The sequence below is a fragment of the Mus caroli genome, unplaced genomic scaffold (assembly GCF_978045245.1).
Source record: "Mus caroli unplaced genomic scaffold, Mus_caroli_1 scaffold_13, whole genome shotgun sequence".
In the NCBI taxonomy this organism is placed as follows: Eukaryota; Metazoa; Chordata; class Mammalia; order Rodentia; family Muridae; genus Mus; species Mus caroli.
In genome coordinates this window covers 106476373-106494273 of record NW_028227268.1, presented here as the reverse complement: position 1 = coordinate 106494273, position 17901 = coordinate 106476373, and the positions used below count along the sequence as shown (strand labels likewise).

General features: G+C 41.0%; 1 protein-coding gene across 5 annotated transcripts in view; it reads right to left on the bottom strand.

Moving 5' to 3' along the window:
• Plek (pleckstrin) overlaps positions 1 to 17901 on the bottom strand; it is an 81044-nt gene that overhangs the window by 57381 nt on the left and 5762 nt on the right. For 3 of the 5 annotated variants that reach the window (XM_085829098.1, XM_085829100.1, XM_085829101.1), the window contains exon 2: positions 16874 to 17503. The exons of the other annotated variants lie outside the window; for them this stretch is intronic. The gene's annotated coding sequence lies outside the window, so the exon portion shown is untranslated. The remainder of the gene's footprint in view (positions 1 to 16873; positions 17504 to 17901) is intronic. 5 annotated transcript variants of the gene reach the window in all.

The window sequence follows — 17901 nt, the reverse complement described above, 5'->3', positions numbered from 1 at the left end:
ATCAAACACAGTCTTCAAGCTCAGCAGCAAGTGCCTTTATCTACTGCAGCACCTTGCTGACTCAGCCCATGCCTTGAAAAATACACACACACACACACACACACACACACACACATACACACACACACACACACACACTTTTGCTTGATTCTTTGTATCACATCATGTACCCCAGTCCCACTCATCTCCCTGTCTTCTCATATCCACCCTCTGCCTTTGCAACCTTCCCCCACCCCAAAAAATAAAATATGAATAAAAAACAATAGAAAACATCTGTCTTAGTTAAGGTTTTACTGTTGTTAACACACACCATGACCAAGGCCATTCTTATAAGGACAATGTTTAATTGGAGCTGTCTTACAGGTTGAGAGGTTCAGTCCAGTATCATCAAGGCAAGAGCATGGCAGCATCCAGGCAGGCATGGTGCAAGAGAAGCTGAGAATTCTACATCTTCATCTGAAGGCCGCTAAGAGAAGACTGGCTTCCAGACAGCTAGGACTAGCGTCTTAAAGCCCACGCCCACAGTGATACACCTCTTTCAACAATGCCACCCCTCCAAATAGTACCACTTCCTGGGCCAAGCATATTCAAACTACCACAACATCTCATCACAGATGTAGTATGTCACAGTGTGTACCACACTATATCCCTCTGTCCACACATCTTGACTTGCAAATGTTCATTGCAATGAGTTATTAGTCTGGTTCAAGGTCTCTGACTTCAGTGACATCATCAGGATTGGTTGCTCACCAGAATTCCTCTTGGTTATCCTAATTTTGCATTGTGCCAAAGAGATCCTGCAGTTTTGGATCAGCAGGACTGGCCGTTTCTCGAGAACCAACAGTTTACAGATGGTGTAGATTTGAGGTGGGTCAACTCAAAACCCTGGATCTGGGCCTGGATGGTAGCTGAGCTGGCCAGAGCACCAACTCTCCCTTATCTGCATCACCAGGGAGAGCTCTCCAGCATTGCTCCAGCTAGGCCACTCATGTGGCCATAGTCAGGAGGCAGGGTCAGACTTCTGCTCTCATGTCATGGAGACCAGCTCACCCTCACCAGGTTCCCAGAGCCAGCTCCACTGTGCTGCCCAGTTGAGGATCTACTCTCCCAAGTGCTGCTGTCAGAAGCTGGGCCAGCTTTCCTGCATTTACACCATCCTGGCTGGTTCATCCATCACTTCGCCATCAGGGCCAGCTCTACTATGTTGCCCAGGCAAGGTGGCCCTGTAAATTCTTAACAATCTCCTTTAGCCTTTGATATTTGCTTCATTCATTCAGTAGCTAGGTAGATTTTGTTTCAATTTTTCCTGCTCGGTGCTATGTTGGTCCCCCAACAGTAAGCAGGCCCCATCACAGAGTTCACCAGTTTTGTTGTTGGTATTGTTGGTCTCACTACACAGCTTTATCTGAACTGAAACTATATATGTAGGCCAGGATAGCCTCAAATTCAGGGATACACCTGCATCTGCCTCTCAAGTGCTCAAATTAAATGTGTGCATGTCTCTATTCCCAGCCATGCATAGGATCAATCTCAAAGGTGTGATAGTTAATCACAAAGGTGTGTGTGTGTGTGTGTATGTGTAATTTTGTTTTTACTGGAAATAGACTCTTCTCACATAATGTGTCCTGATTGCAATTTTCCTATCTTACCCTCCTCCCAGCTTCTACCTACCGTCCCATCCGAATCCACTCCCTTTCTGTCAGTGTATTAATCAGGGTTTTCTAGAGTGTGTATATTTATGTATATAAATGGGATTTATTAGAATGACTTACAGGCTGCAGTCCAGATAATCAAACAATGGTTGGCTATGAATGGAAAGTCCAAGAATCCAGTAGTGTGCTGAGTCCACAAGGCTGCATGTCTCAGATGCTCTTCAGTATAAGCTAGAATCCCAATGTAACCAAGAAAACAAACAGAAGGAAGGAGCCCAAGAGAAGCACAAGAGTCAGAGACCCACTCTTTGGCACACTTGGAAATCCCACAAAAACACTAAACTAGAAGCAATAATATATGTGCAGAAGACCTTGTTTGCATGCTCCCTCAGTCTCTGTGAGTTTATATGAGCTTTGATCATGTTGATAAGAGAGTTTCGTTTTCGTTTTATGGAGTCCTCCATCCCCTCCAGTTCTTACACTCTTTCTACCACTATTCCATGAAGTTTCCTGAGCCCTGAGGGAAGAGAACTGATAAAGACATCTCACTTAAGGCTGAGTGTTCCAAGGCCTCTCATTCTCTGCATAATGACCAGCTGTGGGTCTCTTTATTGCTCCCATTTGCTGCAAGAGAAAGATTCTCTGATGATGGCTAAGCAGGGTACAGGAGTCATTTTACTGCTTGTTTGTTTGCTTATTTGTCTGTCTGTTTAGACCACTAGTATTTGGTTTTTACCCTAGATTCCCTGGACTATCCAGTCTCTGATTCTTGTTCCATCTCATGACTGGACCTTAAGTTAATTGGTTGGTTACTCACACAAACTGTTTGCCACCATTGCACTAAAACATCTTGCAGACAGGACACCATTGTAGACCAAAGAGTTTGTAGCTGGCTTGGTGTTTATGTCTCTTTTTCAGTAGCATGCAGAGTACTGTCCTTTACCAAAGATGCTAGAAAATGGAGGTGTGGGGGGAGGTGTGAAGGCTCCATTCAGGCACCAACTCAACTTCTCCATGTTCACTAAGTTGTATAGGTGATGTCTTCAGCAACCTAGTCTCTGCAACAACTGGGATTGCTTAGGGATTCCCATAAGATCCCATTGTCCAACAACTCTGTTAGATTCAACCCAATCCCAGTACTAGAAGCTTAATTTAGTGACAAGAGATGAAATAGCCAGTTGGGACTCTGTCTCTCCCATTATTTGGTAATTTTATTTAGATTGCCTTCATATACGTACATATTCCAGGAAGTCTTCACTGTATTAGGATTCCACATTACCCCTCAAATGAGCCCCAAATTTAATGGTCTTTTCCCATAGTCACTCCCTCCCTCCAGCTCCCCTCCTCCTCCCCAAAGTGGAGGATCCCCCACATTTTAAAAAATTACATCATGAAATTTGCAGGTAAATAGATAAAACTAGAAAAAAGTTATTCTGAGTGAGGTATCCAGATCCAGAAAAATAAATGTGGTATGTATTTGCCTGTATTGTGAATGTTAGCTGTTAAGTCAATTATAACCAAGCTCCAACCCATAGAAACACATAGGGTAGATAGAGAGTAAAAGACTAGTGGGGGAAAATAGAATTTTTATTTTTGTTTTTGTTTCTGAGACAGTTTCTCTGTGGAGCCTTGGCAGACCTGAAACTCACTCAGTAGACCAGGCTGACCTCAAACTCAGACTTTTGCCTGCCTCTGCTTCTCAAGTGCTAGAATTAAAGGTGTGTACCACCATCACCTGGTGACAGATAGTTCTTAATAGGGGAGAGAAATGCTGTGGATGCCTCTGCCTCTCAAGGGCTAGGATTAAAGGTGTGTACCACCATCACCTGGTGACAGATAGTTCTTAATAGGGGAGAGAAATGCTGTGGATGGTTTATGGGGGTTGATTGTCAATTCAACTGAATCTGGAAATAACAAAGAGACACCTGTGATGGATTTCTTAATTGGGTTAAACAAAATGGGAAGACCCACCATAAATTTGAGTGGAAATTTTGGTGCTGGCCCAGATACAAGGAATTTCAAGGGAAAGACTGTCTTTTTGTCTGCTTGCTTTTATATCTTACTGGTAAACCATTTACCATGTTGAAAAGTTAATCTATGCAGTTACTCTCAGTGCGGCTACTGCAGATGCTGCCATGTCTGCCATTCAGTGACATCAGAAACTGACTTCTTTTGCCTTCATATATGGACAGAAAACCCATGACTTTGCAGGACTCTACCAAGCTACCCACATCAGATTAGTACTACTGAGACATCCTGCCTCAGGGATGAAGCATCTACCAGACCTCAGCCTTTCCAGGGTGAAGAAAGCCATTTTTGAACTACCCAGACAATATCATACAAGTCAATCTAATAAACTCCACTTCTAATTTACATTTATTCTATCAGTTCTTTTCTCTAGAGAACTTGAATAATGCACCTTTCTAATTTCACCATCCTACAGTCTGTGCTGACCTCTGAACACAGGTATGACATGAATTTTATTCAACTTTATAGTTCTAATTTCTACCAAAAAAGAAGATTCTTGCAGTAATCAAAGATTTATGGGAAGAAGCACAGGTAATAATTATATTCCCCATAACTTCTCCAGAACGAATAAAGGATATCACCAAAGTCAATTTAAATTGTGTCATGCTTTTACATTTCAAGGTTTTATTTCAAAGATTGATAGATTAAGTGATGTGATTTCTTGTATTTGCTTCAGAAACATGAGCATGGACCACAACATATTATGGGAACTCCACTAATGAAGCTAGAGATTATGTGACCTCCATATCCAACCCCAATGAACCACACTGCACCATGGCACCATGTAAGTCTGCCTGAGAGCTCAGCTGCATGAGTGACCCACTTAATGTACCCATTTCCTAACATACTGTAACGTATGATGCAGACAAAATCTATGAGCTCAAAAACCATCTGAACACACACACACACACACTCACCGTATACTCAGAGCACTGAATTGGCCCACTCCAAAATTTGTATCACCTGGGAATGGCTGCGATGTGAAAGGGACAGTTCTTTGATCCAAAGCTGCAGGATCTCCATATCACAGGGTAACAATGGGATAAGCCAGGATGAGTCCTGGTGAGGATCCGTTATTGATAGTGTAACAGAAGCCAAAGATCTTGAAGCAGACCAATTAATTACTCATTGCAATGAATATTTGCAAGTGAAGATGTGTGGACAGACTGTGGGAAACACTGTAACATATTACAACTTCCACAATGAGATGCTTTCTTTGTGTGGGGGCTTTATGTTTTTGTTTTTGTGTTTTGTTGTTGTTGTTGATGCTGGTGGTGGTGGTGTGTGTGTGTGTGTGTGTGTGTTTTATTTGAGGGGAGTAGCTTGCAGAGGTGAAGGGATATGAGGGGATGGGGAGATGAGCAGGACAGGGATATATAATGTTAAGCTCACAATCAATAAAAAGCTTTGTTTTGCTTTTAAAAAAGACACTATAGGCTGCTAATTTCTGCTCGGTGTCATGATTGCCTTCATACCACTGGTGGAGGTCAAGATCAAGTAAAAGATAACCAGAAAGCTCATCTGACACCAAGCAGATGATGTGCCAGAATTACATGGAACTCCAAAGGTATGGAGAATAAGGTGCGGAGAATATTCAAAGGCCAGATCCTGATGTTCAGCATTAGTTGTGGGCTGACAAGAAAACAATGCACATGCTGCCCAGTGGCTCCCAGAAGTTCCTGGTCTACAAGGACCTGTAACCTAGTCCACCAGGAGCTGGAAGTACTGCTGATGCACAACAAATCTTACTGTGCCGAGATTGCTCACGACATTTTCTCTAAGATCCACAGAGCCCTCAGGCCATCAGCATCACCAATTCCAAGACTGCAAAGAGAATGTTCACATGCACATTTTATTTGTGCTTAAATAAAACTACCAAAACTAAAGAGAAGAAAAAAACATGACTTCTCAGATCATGTGGACCTAACAAAAAGTTTTCGAACACAGTCACCCAAACACTAAAGAATACACATTCTACTCTGCAACCAGGGACTTTCTCCAAAATAGATCACACATTAAGGCACAAAACAAGTCCCAGCAAACAGGAAAAATGGAATATCCTCTTGCACTTACATCTAACCAAGATGGAACAAAGCTAAACATCAATAAGAAGACAAACTACAGAAAGTAGACAAACACCACACTTTATATTTATTATACACTCTAAGAAAGATGAAATGGGTCAGTGATGAAACAAAGAAATTTTAAAAATTGTTAATATAGGATGAAAATTAAAATAAATATATGTAGCATCATAATTATAGTGCTAAAAAAAGTGTGTACCTCTGAGTGCCTAGATTTCTTTTTTAAAAAATCAAAGATAATTAAAATATATAACTAAATGATGTACTGTGTGATATTGGAAAACAAAGAACAAAACAAACCAACAATCATTAAACACATAGATATAATTAAAGTCAAAGTAAATTTATTAAAATAGAAATGAAAAACACAACAAAGTAATAAACTGGTTATTTGGAAAAAAAAATGTCTTAGTTAGGGTTTCCATTGCTATGAAGAGACACCATGACCAAGGCAACTGTTATAAGGACAACGTTTAATTGAGGCTGGCTTACAGGTTCAGAGATTCAGTCCACCATTATCAAGGCAGAAAGCATGGCAGCATCCAGGCAGGCATGGCACTGGAGAAGATGAGAGTTCTACACCTTGTTCCAGAGGCAAATAAAAGAAAACTGACTTCCATGTCACTAGAAGGAAGGTCTCAAAGTCCACCCCAACAGTGACACACTTCCTCCAACAAGGCCACATCTATTGCAACAAGGCCATACCTCCTGATATTACCACTCCCTAGGCCAAGAATACTCAAACTACCACAATGAACATCCAAGTTTACCAAAAATAGCAACCTAACTTAATAAAAGTAAATTAAGAATGGACCTTTCAACAAATGAAAAAAAAATGTGAGTAAATACTGTTTTTAAAAAATAACAATTGAATTGAAAAATCTAGAATAAATGAATGAATGTGGATCTAAAAAGATTATATAAATTGAAATGGATTCATAAGCATCAAGAATATCTAAGTGGGAGAGGCTATGCTTAGACACTCAAGAGACTTGATGGGCCAGCATGGGGGGGGGGTGTTACCCACCCACTCAGAAGAGAAGAGGAGGGTGATGGGAAAGGAGTTGTGGGAAGGAGTGTTGGGAGAGGGGCAGTGAACAGGATGTCAAATGAGGAAGAAGAAGAAGAAGAAGAAGAAGAAGAAGAAGAAGAAGAAGAAGAAGAAGGAGAAGGAGAAGGAGAAGGAGAAGGAGAAGGAGAAGGAGAAGGAGAAGGAGAAGGAGAAGGAGAAGGAGAAGGAGAAGGAGAAGGAGAAGGAGAAGGAGAAGGAGAAGGAGAAGAAGAGAGGAGGAGGAAGCCGCCTATGGAACTGAACAGAGTCTTCAAAAGAAGAAATACAAATGGTTAATATGCTGTCCCAGGAAGTGTTTCTGAGCCCCAAAGACTACTAAGGGGCTGTTTCCAATGTAATCACATTAGGGTCTCCTTATTACAAACTCAAGACCTGTTCTCAAAGTTTTAATTTTGTGAGTTTAACCTGGAGTGTCTGTAGAGCCCAAGATGCTCATAAGATGTCATGAAGGAGAGGGTCGGCTGACACTCACCAGCTACCCACAACACCCGCCACAGGATCTTAAGACTTCTGGTGAGTGGAACACAGCTTCTGCTCCAATCCAATTGTGCGCAGGACCTGAGACTGCATTAGTTAGGGAAGCAGAAAACCAGACTGAGTAGGGCCACAAGCCTCTTCCGGCCAGAGCAGCACCGGGGCAGCTAGAGCACAGGGTCGGCTGACACCCGCCAGCTACCCACGAAACCCACCACAGGATTTTGAGACTTCGGGTGAGTGGAACACAGAGTCTGCTCCAATCTTTAAACAGTGACAACGATAACAACTAACCCCAGAGATTACCAGATGGCAAAAGGTAAACGTAATAATCTTACTAACAGAAACCAAGACCACTCACCATCATCAGAACCCAGCACTCCCACTTCGCCCAGTCCAGGGCACCCCAACACACCGGAAAAGCTAGACCTGGATCTAAAAGCATATCTCATGATGATGGTAGAGGACATCAAGAAGGACTTTAATAACTCACTTAAAGAATTACAGGAGAACATGGCTAAAGAGTTACAAGTCCTTAAAGAAAAACAGGATAACACAATCAAACAGGTAGAAGTCCTTAAAGAAAAACAGGATAACACAATCAAACAGGTAGAAGTCCTTAAAGAAAATCAGGAAAACACATCCAAACAGATGATGGAAATGAACAAAACCATACTAGACCTAAAAAGGGAAGTAGACACAATAAAGAAAACCCAAAATGAGGCAACACTGGAGATAGAAACCCTAGGAAAGAAATCTGGAACCATAGATACCAGCATCAGCAACAGAATACAAGAGATGGAAGAGAGAATCTCAGGTGCAGAAGATTCCATAGAGAACATCGGCACAACAATCAAGGAAAATGGAAAATGCAAAAAGATCCTAACTCAAAACATCCAAGAAATACAGGACACAATGAGAAGACCAAACCTATGGATAATAGGAGTGGATGAGAATGAAGATTTTCAACTCAAAGGACCAGCAAAAATCTTCAACAAAATTATAGAAGAAAACTTCCCAAATCTAAAGAAAGAGATGCCCATGAACATACAAGAAGCCTACAGAACTCCAAATAGACTGGACCAGAAAAGAAATACCTCCCGACACATAATAATCAGAACAACAAATGCTCTAAATAAAGATAGAATACTAAAAGCAGTAAGAGAAAAAGGCCAAGTAACATATAAAGGCAAGCCTATCAGAATTACACCAGATTTTTCACCAGAGACTATGAAAGCCAGAAGATCCTGGACAGATGTTGTACAGACACTAAAAGAACACAAATTCCAGCCCAGGCTACTATACCCAGCCAAACTCTCAATTACCATAGATGGAGAAACCAAAGTATTCCACGACAAAACCAAATTCACACATTATCTCTCCACGAATCCAGCCCTTCAAAGGATAATAACAGGAAAAAACCAATACAAGGTCAGGAACCACGCCCTAGAAACAACAAGAAGGTAATCCCTCAACAAACCTAAAAGAAGACAGCCCCAAGAACAGAATGCCAACTTTAACAACAAAAATAACAGGAAACAACAATTACTTTTCCTTAATATCTCTTAATATCAATGGACTCAACTCCCCGATAAAAAGACATAGACTAACAAACTGGCTACACAAACAAGACCCAACATTTTGCTGCTTACAGGAAACTCATCTCAGAGAAAAAGATAGACACTACCTCAGAATGAAAGGCTGGAAAACAATTTTCCAAGCAAATGGTATGAAGAAACAAGCTGGAGTAGCCATTCTAATATCTGATAAGATTGACTTCCAACCCAAACTCATCAAAAAAGAAAGGGAGGGGCACTTCATACTCATCAAAGGTAAAATCCTCCAAGGGGAACTATCAATCCTGAATATCTATGCTCCAAATACAAAGGCAGCCACATTCATTAAAGAAACTTTAGTAAATCTCAAAGCACACATTGCACCTCATACAATAATAGTGGGAGACTTCAACACACCACTTTCACCAATGGACAGATCATGGAAACAGAAACTAAACAGGGACACAGTGAAACTAACAGAAGTTATGAATCAAATGGATCTGGCAGATATCTACAGAACATTCTATCCTAAAACAAAAGGATATACCTTCTTCTCAGCACCTCATGGTACTTTCTCCAAAATTGACCACATAATTGTTCACAAAACAGGCCTCAAGAGATACAATAATATTGAAATTGTCCCATGCATCCTATCAGATCACCATGGACTAAGGCTGATCTTCAATAACAAAATAAATAATAGAAAGCCAACATTCACGTGGAAACTGAACAACACTCTTCTCAATGATACCTTGGTCAAGGAAGGATTAAAGAAAGAAATTAAGGACTTTTTAGAGTTCAATGAAAATGAAGCCACAACATACCCAAACTTATGGGACACAATGAAAGCATTTCTAAGGGGAAAACTCATAGCTCTGAGTGCCTCCAAAAAGAAACTAGAGAGAGCACACATTAGCAACTTGACAACACACCTAGAAGCACTAGAACAAAAGGAAGCAGACTCGCCCAAGAGGAGTAGACGGTAGGAAATAATCAAACTCAGGGGCGAAATCAACCAAGTGGAAACAAGAAGAACTATTCAAAGAATCAACCAATCAAGGAGCTGGTTCTTTGAGAAAATCAACAAGATAGATAAACCCTTAGCCAGACTCACTAGAGGGCACAGGGAAAGCATCCTAATTAACAAAATCAGAAATGAGAAAGGAGACATAACAACAGATCCTGAAGACATCCAAAACACCATCAGATCCTTCTACCAAAGGCTATACTCAACAAAACTGGAGAACCTGGATGAAATGGACAAGTTCCTAGACAGATACCAGGTACCAAAGTTGAATCAAGATCAGGTTAATGATCTAAACAGCCCTATATCCCCCAAAGAAAAAGAAGCAGTCATTAATAGTCTCCCAACCAAAAAAAGCCCAGGACCAGATGGGTTTAGTGCAGAGTTCTATCAAACCTTCAAAGAAGAACTAATCCCAGTTCTTCACAAACTATTCCACAAAATAGAAACAGAAGGTACTCTACCCAACTCATTCTATGAAGCCACAATTACTCTGATACCTAAACCACAAAAAGACCCAACAAAGATAGAAAACTTCAGACCAATATCCCTTATGAATATTGATGCAAAAATCCTCAATAAAGTTCTTGCTAACCGAATCCAAGAACACATCAAAACAATCATCCATCCTGACCAAGTAGGTTTCATCCCAGGGATGCAGGGATGGTTCAATATACGGAAATCCATCAACGTAATCCAGTATATAAACAAACTCAAAGACAAAAACCACATGGTCATCTCGTTAGATGCGGAAAAAGCATTTGACAAGATCCAACACCCACTCATGATAAAAGTCTTGGAAAGATCAGGAATTCAAGGCCCATACCTAAACATGTTAAAAGCAATCTACAGCAAACCAGTAGCCAACATCAAAGTAAATGGTGAGAAGCTTGAAGCAATCCCTCTAAAATCAGGGACTAGACAAGGCTGTCCACTTTCTCCATACCTATTCAACATTGTACTTGAAGTCCTAGCCAGAGCAATTCGACAACAAAAGGAGATCAAAGGGATACAAATTGGAAAAGATGAAGTCAAAATATCACTTTTTGCAGATGACATGATAGTATGTATAAGTGACCCTAAAAATTCCACCAGAGAACTCCTAAGCCTGATAAACAGCTTCGGTGAAGTGGCTGGATATAAAATTAACTCAAACAAATCAATGGCCTTTCTCTACACAAAGAGTAAACAGGCCAAGAAAGAAATTAGGGAAGCAACACCCTTCTCAATAGTCACAAATAATATAAAATATCTTGGCGTGACTCTAACTAAGGAAGTGAAAGATCTGTATAATAAAAACTTCAAGTCTCTGAAGAAAGAAATTATAGAAGATCTCAGAAGATGGAAAGATCTCCCATGCTCATGGATTGGCAGGATCAACATTGTAAAAATGGCTATCTTGCCAAAAGCAATCTACAGATTCAATGCAATCCCCATCAAAATTCCAAATCAATTCTTCAACGAATTAGAAAGTGCAATCTGCAAATTCATCTGGAATAACAAAAAACCTAGGATAGCAAAAATTCTTCTCAAGGATAAAAGAACCTCTGGTGGAATCACCATGCCGGACCTAAAGCCATACTACAGAGCAATTGTGATAAAAACTGCGTGGTACTGGTATAGTGACAGACAAATAGACCAATGGAATAGAATTGAAGACCCAGAAATGAACCCACACACCTACGGTCACTTGATCTTCGACAAGGGAGCTAAAAACGTCCAGTGGAAGAAAGACAGCATTTTCAACAAATGGTGCTGGCACAACTGGTTGTTAACATGTAGAAGAATGCAAATGGATCCATTCCTATCTCCTTGTACTAAGGTCAAGTCTAAGTGGATCAAGGAACTTCACATAAAACCAGAGACACTGAAACTTATAGAGGAGAAAGTGGGGAAAAGCCTTGAAGATATGGGCACAGGGGAAAAATTCTTGAATAGAACAGCAATGGCTTGTGCTCTAAGATCGAGAATTGACAAGTGGGACCTCATGAAACTACAAAGCTTCTGCAAGGCAAAGGACACCATCAATAAGACAAAAAAACCACCAACAGATTGGGAAAGGATCTTTACCTATCCTAAATCAGATAAGGGACTAATATCCAATATATATAAAGAACTCAAGAAGGTGGACTCCAGAAAGTCAAATAACCCCATTAAAAAATGGGGCTCAGAACTGAACAAAGAATTCTCACCTGAAGAATACCGAACGGCAGAGAAGCACCTGAAAACATGTTCAACATCCTTAATCATCAGGGAAATGCAAATCAAAACAACCCTGAGATTCCACCTCACACCAGTCAGAATGGCTAAGATCAAAAACTCAGGTGACAGCAGATGCTGGTGAGGATGTGGAGAAAGAGGAACACTCCTCCATTGTTGGTGGGATTGCAAGCTTGTACAACCACTCTGGAAATCAGTCTGGCGGTTCCTCAGAAAATTGGACATAGTACTACCGGAGGATCCAGCAATACCTCTCCTGGGCATATATCCAGAAGATGTCCCAACCGGTAAGAAGGACACATGCTCCACTATGTTCATAGCAGCCCTATTTATAATAGCCAGAAGCTGGAAAGAACCCAGATGTCCTTCAACAGAGGAATGGATACAGAAATTATGGTACATTTACACAATGGAGTACTACTCAGCTATTAAAAAGAATGAATTTATGAAATTCCTAGCCAAATGGTTGGACCTGGAGGGCATCATCTTGAGTGAAGTAACACAATCACAAAGGAACTCACACAATATGTATTCACTGATAAGTGGATATTAGCCCAAAACTTAGGATACCCAGGGTATAAGATACAATTTGCTAAACGCATGAAACTCAAGAAGAATGAAGACCAAAATGTGGACACTGTGCCCCTTCTTAGAATTGGGAACAAAACACCCATGGAAGGAATTACAGAGACAAAGTTTGGAGCTGTGATGAAAGGATGGACCATCTAAAGACTGCCATATCCAGGGATCCATCCCATAATCAGCTTCTAAACACGGACACCATTGCATACACTAGCAAGATTTTGCTGAAAGGACCCAAATATAGCTGTCTCTTGTGAGACTATGCAGGGGCCTAGCAAACACAGGAGTGGATGTTCACAGTCAGCTATTGGATGTATCACAGGGCTCCCAATGGAGAAGCTAGAGAAAGTACCCAAGGAGCTAAAGGGATCTGCAACCCTATATTTGGAACAACATGATGAACTAACCAGTACCCCGGAGCTCTTGTCTCTAGCTGCATATATATCGAAAGTTGGCCTAGTCGGCCATCAATGGAAAGAGAGGCCCATTGGACTTGCAAACTTTATATGCCCCAATATAGGGGAATGCCAGGGCCAAAAGAATGGGAATGGGTGGGTAGGGAAGTGGGGGGTGCTATGGGGGACTTTTGGGATAGCATTGGAAATGTAATTGAGGAAAATATGTAATAAAAATATTAAAAATTAAAAAAAAGATGTCATGAAGGAATAAGAAGCATGCCAGGCTGTGTGTCTGCCTTGCCATTGGGGTCCCCAGAGGGCATGCTGCTCAAGGGAGGCAGAACACAGTCCATAATGGGGGTCCTCAGCCCATGTCTTCCCAGGTGGGAAAGAGCAAAGTCTGGGACAATTGCTGTGACTCCCAGTCTCCTTTGTACCCAGGCATCACTGGAGTACTGCTGGTAGTTGGGAACAAGGGTCCTGATCTGTGCTTTCCCTCTGGGTGTCCACAAGCCAAGCAGGAAGGGGAAGGCAGAGCCCAGGATTGAGTGGAACCTGGCTAGTTTCTGAGTGAATGCCGGGAGTAAGGAGGGGCTGGAAGAACAGGCTTACTCCAGGAGATTTAGGCTCTTTATGATGAAGCCTCCACCTGTGGCAGTCCTTAATGAACAGGCAGTCAGTGCTTGCTCAAACTATTTTATTTCATGGTATATAAAAATGTATATACCTTACTCAGAGTGAACCAAGGAATGCCCAGGAAGGGAACTTCATTGGCTGAACACTCAAGGCCTATCTAGATACCCCATTCGCATGGAGAACTCCAGGTTTTTATGCTGTGTGACTGATTGCCATGGTCCTCTCAGTAGGGTGCTGTTGTCATGTGTTCCAGAGCAAGTAGAGTTTGGAAGGGAGCTGGCTTCATGCCTACCATTCTCAATTTTGAGTTTCACGGGATTTGTGCTCTCTCAACCTTACCAGTTCTTCTGCCTGGTGGCATGGTCCTCTTGCCCCATAGAAGAATACATTTAAATGTGCAAGCATAGAACACAGTGGAAAAAGAATCAGAGAAGACTCAGAGCTAATCAGGGCAGGGGATGGTGGAGAGGGATTGAGGAAGGGTTAACAAAACTTAGGAGATACTGAAATGCCACAAGAAAGCTTACTTTATACATTTATTTAATATGTATTAAATACATGAATAGAGGTATCCTGCATGGATAATTTGCCTTCCAGATGGCATGACTTCTTAAATGACAGTGTCTGTGCCAGAATCCTAGTGTAGGGTACTTCCCTGTGTATTGTTGTTCAGGAAAATCCCAGAAGCATCCCAATGGACTATTGCCGAACTGAATACTAAAATGCCATTGCTGGGGACACTGAACATTTGTTTACAGGACATAGAAAACTCTCACTGGGGCTGGAGAGATGGCTCAGCAGTTAAGAGCACTGACTGCTCTTTTAGAGATCCTGAGTTCAGTTCCCATCAACCACATGGTGGCTCATAACTATCTGTAATGGGATCTGATGCCCTCTTCAGGTATGTCTGAAGACAGCTACAGTGTACTCAGATAGATAGATAGATAGATAGATAGATAGATAGATAGATAGATAGATAGATAGATGGATGGATGGATGGATGGATGGATGGATGGATGGATAGATAGATAGATAGATAGATAGATAGATAGATAGATAGATAGAGATAAAGATAAAGTAAATACATCTTACAAAAAAGAAGAGAGAAAGAGAAGAGAAGAGAAGAAGAAAAGAAAAGAAAAGACAAGAAAAGACAAGAAAAGAAGAAAATTCTCACTGGATCTGAGCTTGCAGCATCCTCTTTGTGAGTGAACTTTCATAGTGATGGATACTGCACAGGCACCCAGCTGTGAAAGTCATCAAATGTCTTGCCCAGCTGTGACACCTGTGCCCTATGATATTCACCTGTCAGTTTCATGTAGGCTTTGTTTTTTCAAAACCTTCTTTAATAAGGGTTCTCAAATACTTTAATTTCCCTTTTTGCCCATCACCCATCAGAGGTAATGGAAAGAAAAGGTTAATAGGGCAAAAGGGGATGTGAACTTGTTTAAAAATAGTTCTTTTGTGCTATTCCAATCTTCATTGTCAGGATGTCATCAGTTCAATTCACATAAATCAACAGCGGTAGCTCAGTCCACTCACAAACACCATTCATGAAACAGCAACAGCAGTTCTATCCAGAGGTAACCTACAGGAGCTGCCAATCAGCCCCAGTCTGCAGAAGCAACAAGAAGCCACCAGAATATCATAAGGAGTTCTTTGGTGCATTTCTCTCTATGAAGTTATGACAAATGATGATAAGAGAAGGAGACAAGGTGAGCCAATGCTACAGCATTAGGGAAGACCAGCATCAGCAAAGCCCAATGAAGACCAGCAAAGAATGTCGAGGAGAACCAATGCTACAGTGTCATCCACTGTTTGTTTGACAACATGACCCTTCATCATGTGTCCTTTTAAGCATCCACATCAGCAAAACATCACATGCCCTTTTTCCAGGCAGCTTTCAGAAAAATACCACATTCCTGTTCTCAGCAAAACATCCTCCCATGTGTCTGCTTCAGCAAAATATCCTCTCATAAGACAGCTTCCAATGAAACATCACATGACATCACATGACACAAATGAGTCTGAAAGAAACCAGAAATCTCCACTTCAGTTCTATGTGCCCAGTGGTACAATAGTGGTAAGAACTTTATGAGGATAACCAGCTGCTTTCAGGTTGAAATTGAGGATTATTTCTAAGAGAGAATTCATGTGTTAAGCTGTAAACATCCTGTGCCTGGGAAAGTCATAAATCCTGAGGGGAGGGGAGATAGACTGTTGTCTGGAAGGAACATGGTGTCAAACTGCCTTCTAAATATGTATGTTTATACATACAAATTGTGCTGTTCTCTGCCTTGGTGTGTTGCAGTTGGCAACAATTGATACAGAAACTCACAACTATTGACATGCCAACAATAAGTTACTGGGGAGTGCTCAGCCCTACATAACACAAGTCTATCATCCTCCCTGAGGCTCACAGAGCATCATGGAAGATAGAACAGAAATAATGTAAGAGCTAGAGGACAAGAGAAAGTTAAATGTGATCTCCTGGACATGATAGGGCCATTGTGTCATGAATTAAAAGAGCTGTAGTTACCTGCACAAAATGTGCATAATATTAGACTCATTAATACTCTGTCATGTATGGGACCTCTTAAGAGCCTACCTCCCCCAAGAAGTCATTGGCAGTTAATTATTGCTGAGGAAGGAGGAATAATGTTTTTCAGTGGTGCATCCTCTAGTAACTTACATATGCTGTGCTAAATTACCCCCAATTTGTGCTCATGGAACAACCCAAATTAAACAGCAGGTCACAGAAGAAGAGAACTCATTCAGTGGGAATAGGAGAAATAGAATGTAAAGTAAATGAATGTATATAGGAAACACATCATATAGATGTTTGAAATTCTCAGAGAATAACTTTTAAAAAGAAAAAAATGTAAACAATGTAAAGTTGAATGGGATCTATATTAGCCAGGAATTGAGACTTATTGAATAAAGAACACACCTACGTTATCATATTTGAAATTTTCTGAAATAATGTTATATAAATCCTTGTTTAACTCCTATTAAATTATTTCTGTGTCAATGTAGTAAGAATTAAAGGCCTGGGAGCAGATATTTGATGGTAGAAAGGAGCAGAACATGAGAGAAGACATGAAGCATAAAAAGAATCCAAAGAGGCCAGGCAGTAGTGGTATATACCTTTAGTCCCAGCACTCAGGCAGAGGCTGGTGGATCTCTGTGAGTTCAAGGTCAGCCTGTTCTACACAGTGAGTTCCAGGACTGCCAGGGCTACACAGACAAACCCTGTCTTAAAAAAAAAAAATCCAAAGAGAAGGAAACGTCGCAGTTGATAACAGTCTTATGTCTGATGGCTCAAACAACTGTTCTCTGATGAACCTGGAGAGCCAGAACCCCGTAGCATGCCAGGCTTCCCATGTGTTTTCCAGTTCTGTGTTGCTGAGCGGTAGCAGAAATTCTACCCATCCACCCATTGTCTGTATCACTGTGAATTCCCAGTCCTTATATTTAGAGTGTGATATTTCACAATTCTCAAAGCCAATCTGTCCTGTCACTTCTTCTAAAATGAACCTGGATCACCATGGTAACAGCAAAGGCAGTCAGTGAGGTGTTTGTGTTTTAACACTACTAAAATAGCAGGTGAAAAGCAAAAGTAGGAGAAAGCTTCCTCACTGTCCTTTAGAAACCATGCCAGTCACTCTTCAGCAGATGAGTGGAGTGCAGATATAGTCTCCCAGTGGTTCCTAGAGCACCCCTCCAGAGAGCCAGGTTTATGGTGCTCCATCTGATATCCAAGGAAACCGCCATTATCTGCGTTTTGTAGAAAGGTAAAATGAGGTATCAGACTGCACAAGCCTCTCTAACATCTAGTAACTGCCAAAACCAGGATTGAACCCTAAATCCACCTGTTGTCAATGCCAGGGGACTCTACAATGTCAAGACATTAAGGTGCTCATTCAGAAACTGTCTGTGTAATCCTTTATGTTATAAAATAAGCTCAGTATGAAACCTGTTGAAGGCAAAGGTAATCAGAAGTGTAGATTGTATTTACTTAAAACTCCAGAGTGTCTTGGAAATTTGTATTCACTTTCTTTCCTCTCTTAACTTTCTACCAAGAAAAGAATATAGTATTAGTAAACAGTAATAAGAGGAAATATATTTTTACAGAAACCTATGAAGAGATAAACAAAGAACCTCATGAAAGTATA